Here is a 10,750-nt window from a genome sequence, read left to right on the forward strand (position 1 = left end):
ATGAAAAAAAAAAGATGAAGTAAATAACACTAATGAATAGTATGACAATCAGTAATTATATCAAATTCAACGTGACAGGCTAATATTAGAGCCACAGTTCAGGTAAAAGAGAAGTAGATTTGATGGGCAAAGGAAAATGACCCGGATGTTATTCATTGATCTCATTTAACCTGCACGACACTGAGACCTTTTTCAAGAGAAGATAGTCCGTGGTGCTGTGGTGATCTCGATTATAACAATGATTATCTCTGACTTGGTGACAGGCATCTTGTAACTACAAAATAGATTCGCCTTTTACTGTATGATCTATCTCCTCCATTTTCTTCAATTCTACACTTCTTTACTTAACAAAGATCTAACCTTTGATGAAAATCTGAAATATTGTTTTATTTATTGAAGTATTTGTATGAATATGTAATAAAACACTAAAGCTGTGAAATGTGCGCCTTTTGGCGGCGGCGTTTTTTCGATACAACATTAATCTGCTTTCATGTGTAGCATTTAAGTGATACGTCATTCTAATGATTGCATTTTTCGCACCCTTATATTACTATGTAAATATTTCATTTTGAAGGAATAATCTACGTGCTTGTTGCGTTCCGAGAAGATAATATTAGATAGGAGACTATTTCCAGATCTTATCGCGATTTTTTCGTGTTTAATTATTAACATGTCCAATTTCTAAACACAACTTGTAATGACAATTGTACCTTTTAGGATTTGACGGCAATTTGCGTGACATTTGGTGAGTCAAACCTTCCACAGTTTTCAGGGTTACCTAACGAATTTCCATCCTATTTAACTTTGTAGAGTCAAAAGTACAGTGTGGTCTCTGTAAGTAAACGCCAAAGCTAACAACAACACGCATGTGTTTTACTTGGCGGTCCATTGGTTTATCCTTCAAACACAGACCATATTGACTGTGGTATCCGTCTATGCGCAGTAAGGTTGGTAACTTCAATGGAAACAACATGCCGTGGTATCAACACTGATTGTGATACAATTATAGTTGCGTATGAACTTGTATAATATACCTATGTTATCAGTATCGCTGGACGATTGTATTTGAAAAAGAAAGATATCATCTAAAGTAAACCGTCTGAAGCCGTGTTTTGTAAGGTTGTCAGTGTATACGAAATGTGGAGGGTTCGTCGCAATATCCATAATAAAGATTCACTATCCATAACTTGAACGATGTTGTATTGCAAAAAAAGAACAAAACGTGACCATTTGATGGCCTTGTATTCTAATTCATTTCTTATTAGAAGTATATTGCCTGTTCTTGTTCAGAAAAAGAGTCTGCTCATTGCCGTATTTTATCATCAACTTTTGTTTTTAATATATTTTGATAAAGATGGTGGAAATGCGACGTATTCCTTCTCCTTGCTTGCGAATATCTGGCCATTCTTAAAAAAAAACACAAAAAAAAAAACACACACACACAATAAAAAGGTTTGTTGTCACTCACCATTAAAATAGTAAAATCTACCAAGAATGAAATGAATGCAATGACTTGGTTTCAATAATTTCGTTTCATTCATAATCCGTACCTGGTGTTTTAAGACTTACAGACTTAAGGGTTGAAGTACATAAAAGTAATACTTGAACCAAGTTGGCTAAAGACTCAGGCAATGGCGTTTGTATTTTGACATGTTGAAGAATTTTCACCCAACCGTAGTGTGGTACCACGTGAACGCGAGAAGGGAAATGAGACAAAGAACGGATGGTTCTCATTCTAAACATCATCACAGCATGTAGGGAACTAAAAAATGATTCTTTGAAGCCAATCCATACTTTGTCATGGCAATGTTTTATGTATGATGAAGCAACAGAAGATGAGGGATTGGGTTTTAGGAAAGAGGTGACGAATATCGACCTTACTGTATCTTTTTTGTCCTCTAATTCACAACCTGTTTGTGTCAGTGTTGTCGCTTTGCTTTCGTTATTACATTACAGTTAAATTGAGATTTTGCCAGTGGCGTCATGTAAATACAGAGTTATATCAAGAGTTTAATCGACAAATCTAGAGGATTTAATGGAATCTTAAAATGCTGCTGTTGATTATAAATGCACCTGTATCTTACCTATCGAAAGGAATGGACTACAATAGTCTATCTTTAAGTCGCTTCTGCACAATCATTTATTGTTTGTGTGACGTCACACATACAGAAGTTGTATGTGCTCCCTTTCAAGCGGGCGTCTCTCATTAAGCTTAGAGAAATAAGTTTCCTGAGTGTTTGTTGGTGTCCGTAACGGACTTTTTAATATACTTTGTTTTGTTTCGTTTCGTTCTGTTCTGCAGCTCTGCTGTGACAGGAGTTTGAATGGTCCTCTAGTATCCGGACGAAAAAAAAAAAGTTGCAGACATGCATTAATCTGGCTAAAACTCTTATATTTGTTCGTAAATCGAACGTTTAATGCATCCTGTCGGGTCTTTCAAGTGTAGAAATAACTTGAAACTAGAAAATTATTTGGAAGCATGTTATTACCTGAATTTTGCTCTTACTCACTGATTCAATACCTAATGCTCTTCACGTTTACCTGCACTGCAGCTTTAAAGTTGATATTCTTCAATTTGTGTGTTTGTTTGTTTTTTTTTATGTCTTCTGGTAGACCGCCTTTTCATCGTTTCTGTGGTACTTTTTTTTTTTAAACAAAGTCAGACATATTACCATGCATCTTTGAGAAGCTTAGATTCGGGCAAATTTGATTATGATCAGAAAGTTATTCTCGGCCACTTTATATAAGACTTCCGTGACGACGGGTGACCCAAGATATATCACGGAAGAGGTCCTTTAAATCATCTTTATTACCTATCATAATTATTATGGTTATGTTGTGATATATCAGATACATCTGTAGGATCCTTTATGTAGGAACTTTTCTTTTACAGCTTATTCTGGGGTTTACATTTGGATAATGCTAGAGCAGATCTATTTCTGGTGTAATCAAACAGATTAGCCTTCGTAACAACTTAAAACCACTATATGCTAGCAAAATAACTTTGCGAAGTAAAAATTAACTATAAATGCTTTTCAGCGTAATCAGCGACTGGAAAGGAAATAAAAAAAAAATAAGATGTGGTTATCTGTTTATAACAAGAAGCAGACTCGAGAAACTCAGCAGCTTTCTTTTTTCCAAACTTAGAAAATCTACTGTAGATGAATCGCAGTGATGACATTAATGTCGATTTCTTAAATATTCTCCTTCGTCGCCTAGTCATTAGTCGAGCTTGACGACGTTGCGCTTCACACATTGTTCTCAAATGCGAGCGAACGAGTAACTTCCGTCTGCTTCTCTTCACCAATGTGTCTACGAATGTTATTGAAATCTATCAGAGAACACTCGACCTCAAATCGTGCAATTTTTGACAAAGAGGGAGAAAAATGTCTGATGTATCGTTCTACTGAAGTAAATAATTAACGTCACGTGGTGAGTTAAATGTAACGTAGAGTGAAGAATTGATTTCTGTGTCGTATCAACTTTCATAAATTTGTCATGCGAGAGATTTGCTACACGCGTTTTTCTGGATAACAAAACAGAAATGTTTCTTTCTCAATCTCACTTGAAAATACACACATATTTTCTGATGTTTTCCTAGTTATTGGAATGTTGGGGAGAACGCATTATGATAACTTCTGTTATGTACAGTTCTTATTTCTTCGACTCTTCATTGATCCAATGAGGCCGTGGCTGCAGTGTAAAAGAATCGGCAAGAAAGTATCACTGGGTTAGGTATTACATGACTGAATGTGCTTGACTATGTTTCATGATATACATTTTTTGTTGTTGTAGGTGTCGGGATTGACAGAAATGAATTGTTTGTACATAATATTTCACACAATGTCTGAAGATATAAATTATACTTGGATTTACTCACTTCAAAACTCTGTCTGTGGCGTTTTGTTTGTGTTGTCAATGCGGTGAAGTATTTTAAATTCTTTGACAGTACAGCATGCAGTCGCCCTGTATAATATGTTTTCCTGAATTGGGACAATCATAATCTGGCGAATCTAAAGCGAAGATTTTGTATAATTGCGTACGTACGCGTATGTGCTAATCGTGCATGTTGTGTGCTTTACGAGATGGACACGGTGTGAGTTATGTGATAATAACCCCCTGAAACACAGAAATTTTCGAGATAGAATTTGGCCGCGCACACAAATACATAATCAGCAATTTAGAGAAGTTATTTCGCATTCTAGGCAGACAGAGACAACCGTAAGGCCCGATGACACCTTTTCCTGAAAGTGAAATTTGGACTGCACTTTTACCATCGAAGTGCGAATCGCAGCACAGATACCACCGTGCCGTATATGTGTTACAGATTCTAAAGTGTACGAGAAAAGCTCATAGAATCTCTAAGGAATACAAAAATTACGAAATTCTAATTCTGCCGCAAGGTTTAGCACATTTTAGTATACGTGTACAAGTTATAATAACGACTCTGGAATTGATGATGTGTAGTGGCGGACGATAGTGGATTGATATACCAATCAGTGGCCTTGAAAAGTGGTCACACGGTTTTATGTGTGTGTGTGTGTGTGTGTGTGTTTTTTTCCTTTTTTTACGTTGGGACAGGTGAAAGTTCACTCTCAATTACAGGTGCATTTAGTCCTCTGATCTCTTCGATAGGTGAGATTAGCCGTGACGAAATCTAATCGAGAAGAAATGACGTCATGGTAATGGACAAGTGATGGAGGTGATGATTGTATTTACGATGATGGTGAAGATGGTGATGATAATGATCAGAGAATCAAGAAGTGGTAGTAGTAGTAGTAGTAGTAGTAGTAGTAGTAGTAGTAGTAGTAGTAGTAGTAGTATTGTAGTAGCAGTACAGTGGACTCCCATTATAACGAAGTCCTCAAGACCGGCAGTTTTCTTTCGTTATGTCGAAATTTCTTTATAACCAAACAAAATAAACAATAAAAATATATACAGAGGGGATAACGTTGCGGTCCTAATTTTTACTTCGTTTTAACCGGAATTTCGTTATAACCATGTTCGTTATACCGAGAATGCACTGTAAGAGTAAGTAGTAGTAGTAGTAGTAGTAGTAGTAGTAGTAGTAGTAGTAGTAGTAGTAGTAGCAGTAGTAGTAGTAGTAGTAGTAGTAGTAGTAGTTAAGTAGTAGTAGTAGTAGTAGTAGTAGTAGTAGTAGTAGTAGTAGTAGTAGTAGTAGTAGTAGTAGTAAATACAGTAAGTAAGTAAGTAAGTAAGTAAAAGTTTTGGTAGTAGTATAGTGGTAGTTGTATAGTAATCATAATGACAATAATGATGATGAGATGATAATGATGATGATGACGATGATGATGATGATAACGATGATAGCAATATTGATCATGATAGCAGGGTTAATAACATAAAGAAGAGGGAAAAAGGAAAAAAAATGATCTCCACTAATGAAGGACAACTTCCAGCAACATAATTTAGCAAGTTTGCATCACGGCACCTGTTAGTAAAAGCAAATTCGCAGACTTATTCAGAATCTTGATTGAAAGTGTATTATTCTACAATGTGAGTGTCTGCGTGTAAGTGCTCGTGTTCATTCTTTACACTGTTTTGAATTCTATGATATCGTGGTAACTATGACGTCAGAGCTGTGACGTCAGCATATTATATTTATGGTAGGGTTTGGCTCTTTAAAAAGAAATAATGGTAAGAGAAGAGAGAGCTGGCGATATTGTCGTTGTGATACACACTCACTAAAAGGAGAGAGCAGAAAATGTTTATTAATTGGTCAAGAGAAGTTATTTGTTTATCTCAGGTATCCAAAGCTATCTCCTGAATTCACTTACGCATCTGATTCACCGAATCATTTGCCAGGTTTATTCCATAAATAAAATCTCTTTGTTATTCCTGAGCTTCCCGTGGCTCAAGCCTGGGGAGGGTACAGTTCATTTCGGAAAAGTGTTACCACTACCTTTTAGTACGGTTCACATTAACCTTTCGTAGTAGTAGTTGATACTCATTGAGTATTCAGGGCCTCCGCGGTCTGGGCGTATTATTAGCAGGAAACAAAATTAAAACAAAAGGCTCTCTCCTGTCAAAGTTTGAATCCCCACTGAAGGGCCGTGTTGCTGACGTGTTCGCACAGAGAGGTAGCTGCACGAGTTTCATCACTCGCAACGTATGACAATGACGAGCAAAAGTGCAGTGACTGCATGTATGTCATTGACGATAAAGATGGAACGCGACGGCCTTCGAATGTCTGATAAACGTAAAAGCCGTGCCGGTAATATCACCGATGACAGGGGTGGTAAGATTTCCTGGCACTGAAAAGGATGATGATGATGACGATGATGACAGTGAGAAAAACGACATCGGGCGTGATGATGATGATGATTATGATTGTCCTCTGCTCGGAGGTTGGAATTTTCCCGAAATGGGGAGGGGAAAAAAAGACATGAAAAGCTGTGGTGAGTACGAGATATCAGTCGGTGTTCGTTAGGTTATTACAGAACACATTAATATGATAGTAGGTAAAGAAAAAAAAAATGGGAGTAGCTGGAACAGGCAGTCGTCATGGCAACTTGCCTGAGGAGGTCATGGACAGGGAATTCTTTGGCTAAAAAAGGAGAATATTGAAAAATTAGAATCAAAAGTAAATCATATATACATTTATCTATATGATAGTATACAAATATGCAATTGATGAGAATCTTATCATTATAAATAGCAATGGATATCATTCTTAATAAATAAGATAATAATGAAAAAAATCCGAAGAAGAAGAGACCATAGTGAAGCAATGATGAGGATGGAGTAAACAGAATTAATGGTAGTAGCTTCTCGTAACGACACCTGAGCTCACATGACAGAGAGGACCGAGAAAGATTAAAGTTGATGGAAACCGATATGAATACAATGACGGCCTCCATGACGTGCACGACCTCGATGCCGACAAGGAGAGGAATTACGAGCACGGTCATATGAAAAATATTTCTCTTGTTGTATGGAAGCAAAGACAGGTTTTGCTAGAGCACCTCATCATTTTATATTTAGACAGAGACTCCCTGAGATGCAATACCTTTGTTACCATGGCGATGATGTTGATTTTGTTTTATAAAAGGATGTCCCAGAAAGAAGCGTGATGGGGGAAAACGTGTCACCAACACAAAAAGATACCGCCTGGGATCCACTACATCCGGCCGGTAAAAATTAGAGAGGTGTGGCATAATATGGACTACCAGCAGTACACTGGACTTTTATCATTAATTCAAGACCCCCAGTATGAAAAGAATATCCAATGCATTCAGAATTAGATCATAAATATTCATCGGATGTATTTCTGTCAGCAGCTGGACTGTGGGCGCCGGAGAGATGTTTAAAAATCCCATCATGATCTTAATCTGATTAACGCCGCCTGCTAAAATATTGAAAAAGACCATCGACGGCTTTTTCGAAATGTTGCGATAATTGTTACCCGCATTCCCTCGTCACTGGTGATCAAAGTACAAGTGCAAAGTGACGCTCACCCCCAACATGAGAAAAACAAAACAGCCAAACATACACGTCAAATTGAAACAAGTGAACGCTCTTTCTCCTGTACTTTTGAACCTCGTCTTTGGCGATTCTAGGCGTAAATTTAATCCACAGTGCGTGGCAATTGGTTACATTAGAACAAGTTTAGAGTGATAAACAAATTTGCATTTCATACCACTTCTCTTTATCCCCTATGCAGTTTCTTCTCTGCTGTCAGTAGTTGCGACTCCCCTCAATTTACACTGTCGTTAATGGGCGCAGCTTGCACAAAAGTACACATGCTACCTGGCAAACTCTCTGGACTAGACGCAAACTCCAGTCTCTGCTTGGCATCTTTTTTTTTTTTTTTCCGGATCGAACTTATAAAGCTCTGCCAATACTCCGTGACTCACTGAGTTTCTACGAATTTCTTTACTGATGGATTGAGGAAAATGATAAGCTCATGACTATAAACACATACGACCTACTTTAGTTCCCAAGGTGAACGAAAGCATAAAGACATGCAAACAAACAAGAAAGAAGGTGACTCTCCAAAAGATGATTTTTAACAGCGATTTGGCTCAAATTCCTGATAGACAGGTAGATAGACATATAATATAGAAACAACAAGCTGTGATTATGAACATAATAGATTGAACAAACAAACACACACGCACACACACACACACACAGATGAAAACATATGATTCACATGCACGTACATAAGTGTAACAATAATAATAATAATAATAATAATAATAATAATAATAATAATAATAATAATAATAATAATAATAATAATATTAATGATAATAATAATAGATATAATAATGTACTTTCATAAGGCGCATTTCAACATGAAAATAGGTTCTCAAAGCTCCTTACAAACAAGAATAGTTATGTTGGTTGCTTATGCATCATTAAAAAAATAAAAAACTCACGTAGACATTAGTGACAGTGGAAGTATAAACCGACAATTATAGAGAAAGATTTGAGTAATTTCATCAATATTAAAGGAAGCATGAAAGAAATTAAAATCTACACATGAATCCTCAATCCTTGTCACTTGCCAGTTTTCAAGATTTCACATATACAAACAGCAAGTTACAAAGAACGATTGAAGAGTGACGTTTTCAGAGTACGAGCAAAATGGTTATCCTGAAACAAACCAAGCTAACAACTGGCGCAGAGTCTGTCTTCACATGGCCTCACACCCAGTAATGTTCTGGCGGTAATGATGGAGTGAATGAGAGACGTCAAGGCGGGGAAAGTACTTTGACCTCTCTTGTCACTGCCCCCCCCCCCCACACACACACACACATACGCCACCCAAACAGTCACGATGCAATGTGTGGAAGGTGATTAGACCTATATTCGTTTGCCTCTCAGTCACACCGGGTGTATCGGCATGTGCCACCACCTCGTCCTTCGGCGAGAATGATCTGCGACTGCCTCTAGCTGCTGCCAAAAGGGCAGGCTTGAGTGAATATATGAATAGAAATATATATATATAAATATATATATATATATATATATATATATATATATATATATATATATATATGTTTGTGTGTATGTATGCGCATCTTTACAAACCTGTCTATGAATATCATGTAAATTATGTGTGAATTGTGTGATTTTAGATTTTCCTGTTTTCGCATAATGTATGATATCTATGCACATCATGATATAGGCCTACGATATACAGATATACAGTATGTTAATAAGATGTATCATGTATAAAAATGTATGATGTCACGTACTATAATTATATCTTTACATTGTCATGATTTATACTTATACATTTGTATATGGTATACATATTATCTGAAATTATATATCAGTTTTTACACACAAGACTCATAAAGAATTATATTCGTCGACATGATATGTAAAGAAAGATGATATATCACAAGTAAAGTGTATCATCTTGGATGTGCTGAATTATAGAGTAACTTGATATTCGTATAGTTGAAGTTCATGCAGGGCATGTTATGGTATAGATACAGGCTATCTTTAGCAGGGTTAACTCAACATTAACTCTAGTGTAGCTGTCACAATCATACAAGCGCTGCAAGAATTCATGGGCAAAGTACTCTGTAAAGAAAATAGTAGATATAACATGGTTCCATTTCGGCGTTACCCATAAGCGTTATTAGGGAGCTTTAGATTTTAGACGCACCATTGTCTGCCCCCACAGAGGGGGCAGACAATGGAACTCTTTTGTGTGACGAGCTACAAACACGAATTCACAATGCCTTGATGTCCGAAACAGTGATTGCTACTATAGTGAAGGCTGTCGCCGACGCCATCTTGGAAAATGTCACTGCGGAGGTGTACAAGGCCATCGACTTCGATCTCCAGGCGAAAACTGCACAAATTCTGAAGCTTGAGGAGGAGATCGTGACCTTGAAAAAAGAGGTTCGTACTTTCCAGAGAATAGCAGAGGAGCAAGAACAATATAGCCGGAGGAACTGTCTTCGTTTCCATGGTATCGACGAAACGGCGGACGAAGACACTGACCAGGTCATCATCAAGCTGGTGAAAGAAAAACTGGACATCGAACTTCAATCAGACGACCTGGACAGATCGCATCGAATACCGGTTCGCGTCCACCAACGAGCTGGAGAACGCAACCAATCATAGTGAAGTTCACCCGGTACAACAAGCGACGTGATGTATACGCGGCAAGATCCAAACTGAAAGGTACAAACATTTACATTCATGAAGATCTAACCCGTGAACGAAGTGATCTATTGTACAAAACACGAGAACTCGAAAATGTGCTGAGAACGTGGACATATGATGGGAGAATCTTTGCCCTGACAAAAGACAACAAAAACGTGAAAGTGACGAGAGCAGCTGATCTCGATCGAATTTAAGTCATGATCGCTTGTTTTCATCATTATAAAGACTTGTTAACAATATGAGGATAAAATATCCATGCATAGTTTGTAATAAAAGTGTTAAAAATAATCAAAATGCTATGTTATGTATCATTTGTGAAAAATGGTGCCACTTAAAATGTTCTAATGAATGTATGGATCTGTTTTCTAGTGACAATGATTGGATTTGTCAGAAATTTATTTTTCCATGAGCTCCCTTTTGCCGATGAGGATGATAATTATGATTGAGAAAAATGTCACTGCCACGTCGCTACTATCAGCTGATGTCTGCATTTCTACAAATGAATTACCATCTATTCAATTTAAAAATATGGAATCATGTAAGGGCATGAAAGTTGCACATTTGAATTGTTTGTCACTGTTAAAAAATATTGATGAAA

At 37.1% G+C, this 10,750-nt stretch overlaps 1 pseudogene; it reads left to right on the plus strand.

Moving 5' to 3' along the window:
* The first annotated feature begins 6,247 nt into the window (after positions 1 to 6,247).
* Positions 6,248 to 10,346, plus strand: LOC140239169 (uncharacterized; annotated as a pseudogene).
* The last annotated feature ends 404 nt before the right edge of the window (positions 10,347 to 10,750 follow it).

Source organism: Diadema setosum, chromosome 15 (genome assembly GCF_964275005.1).
Source record: "Diadema setosum chromosome 15, eeDiaSeto1, whole genome shotgun sequence".
Taxonomy (NCBI): domain Eukaryota; kingdom Metazoa; phylum Echinodermata; class Echinoidea; order Diadematoida; family Diadematidae; genus Diadema; species Diadema setosum.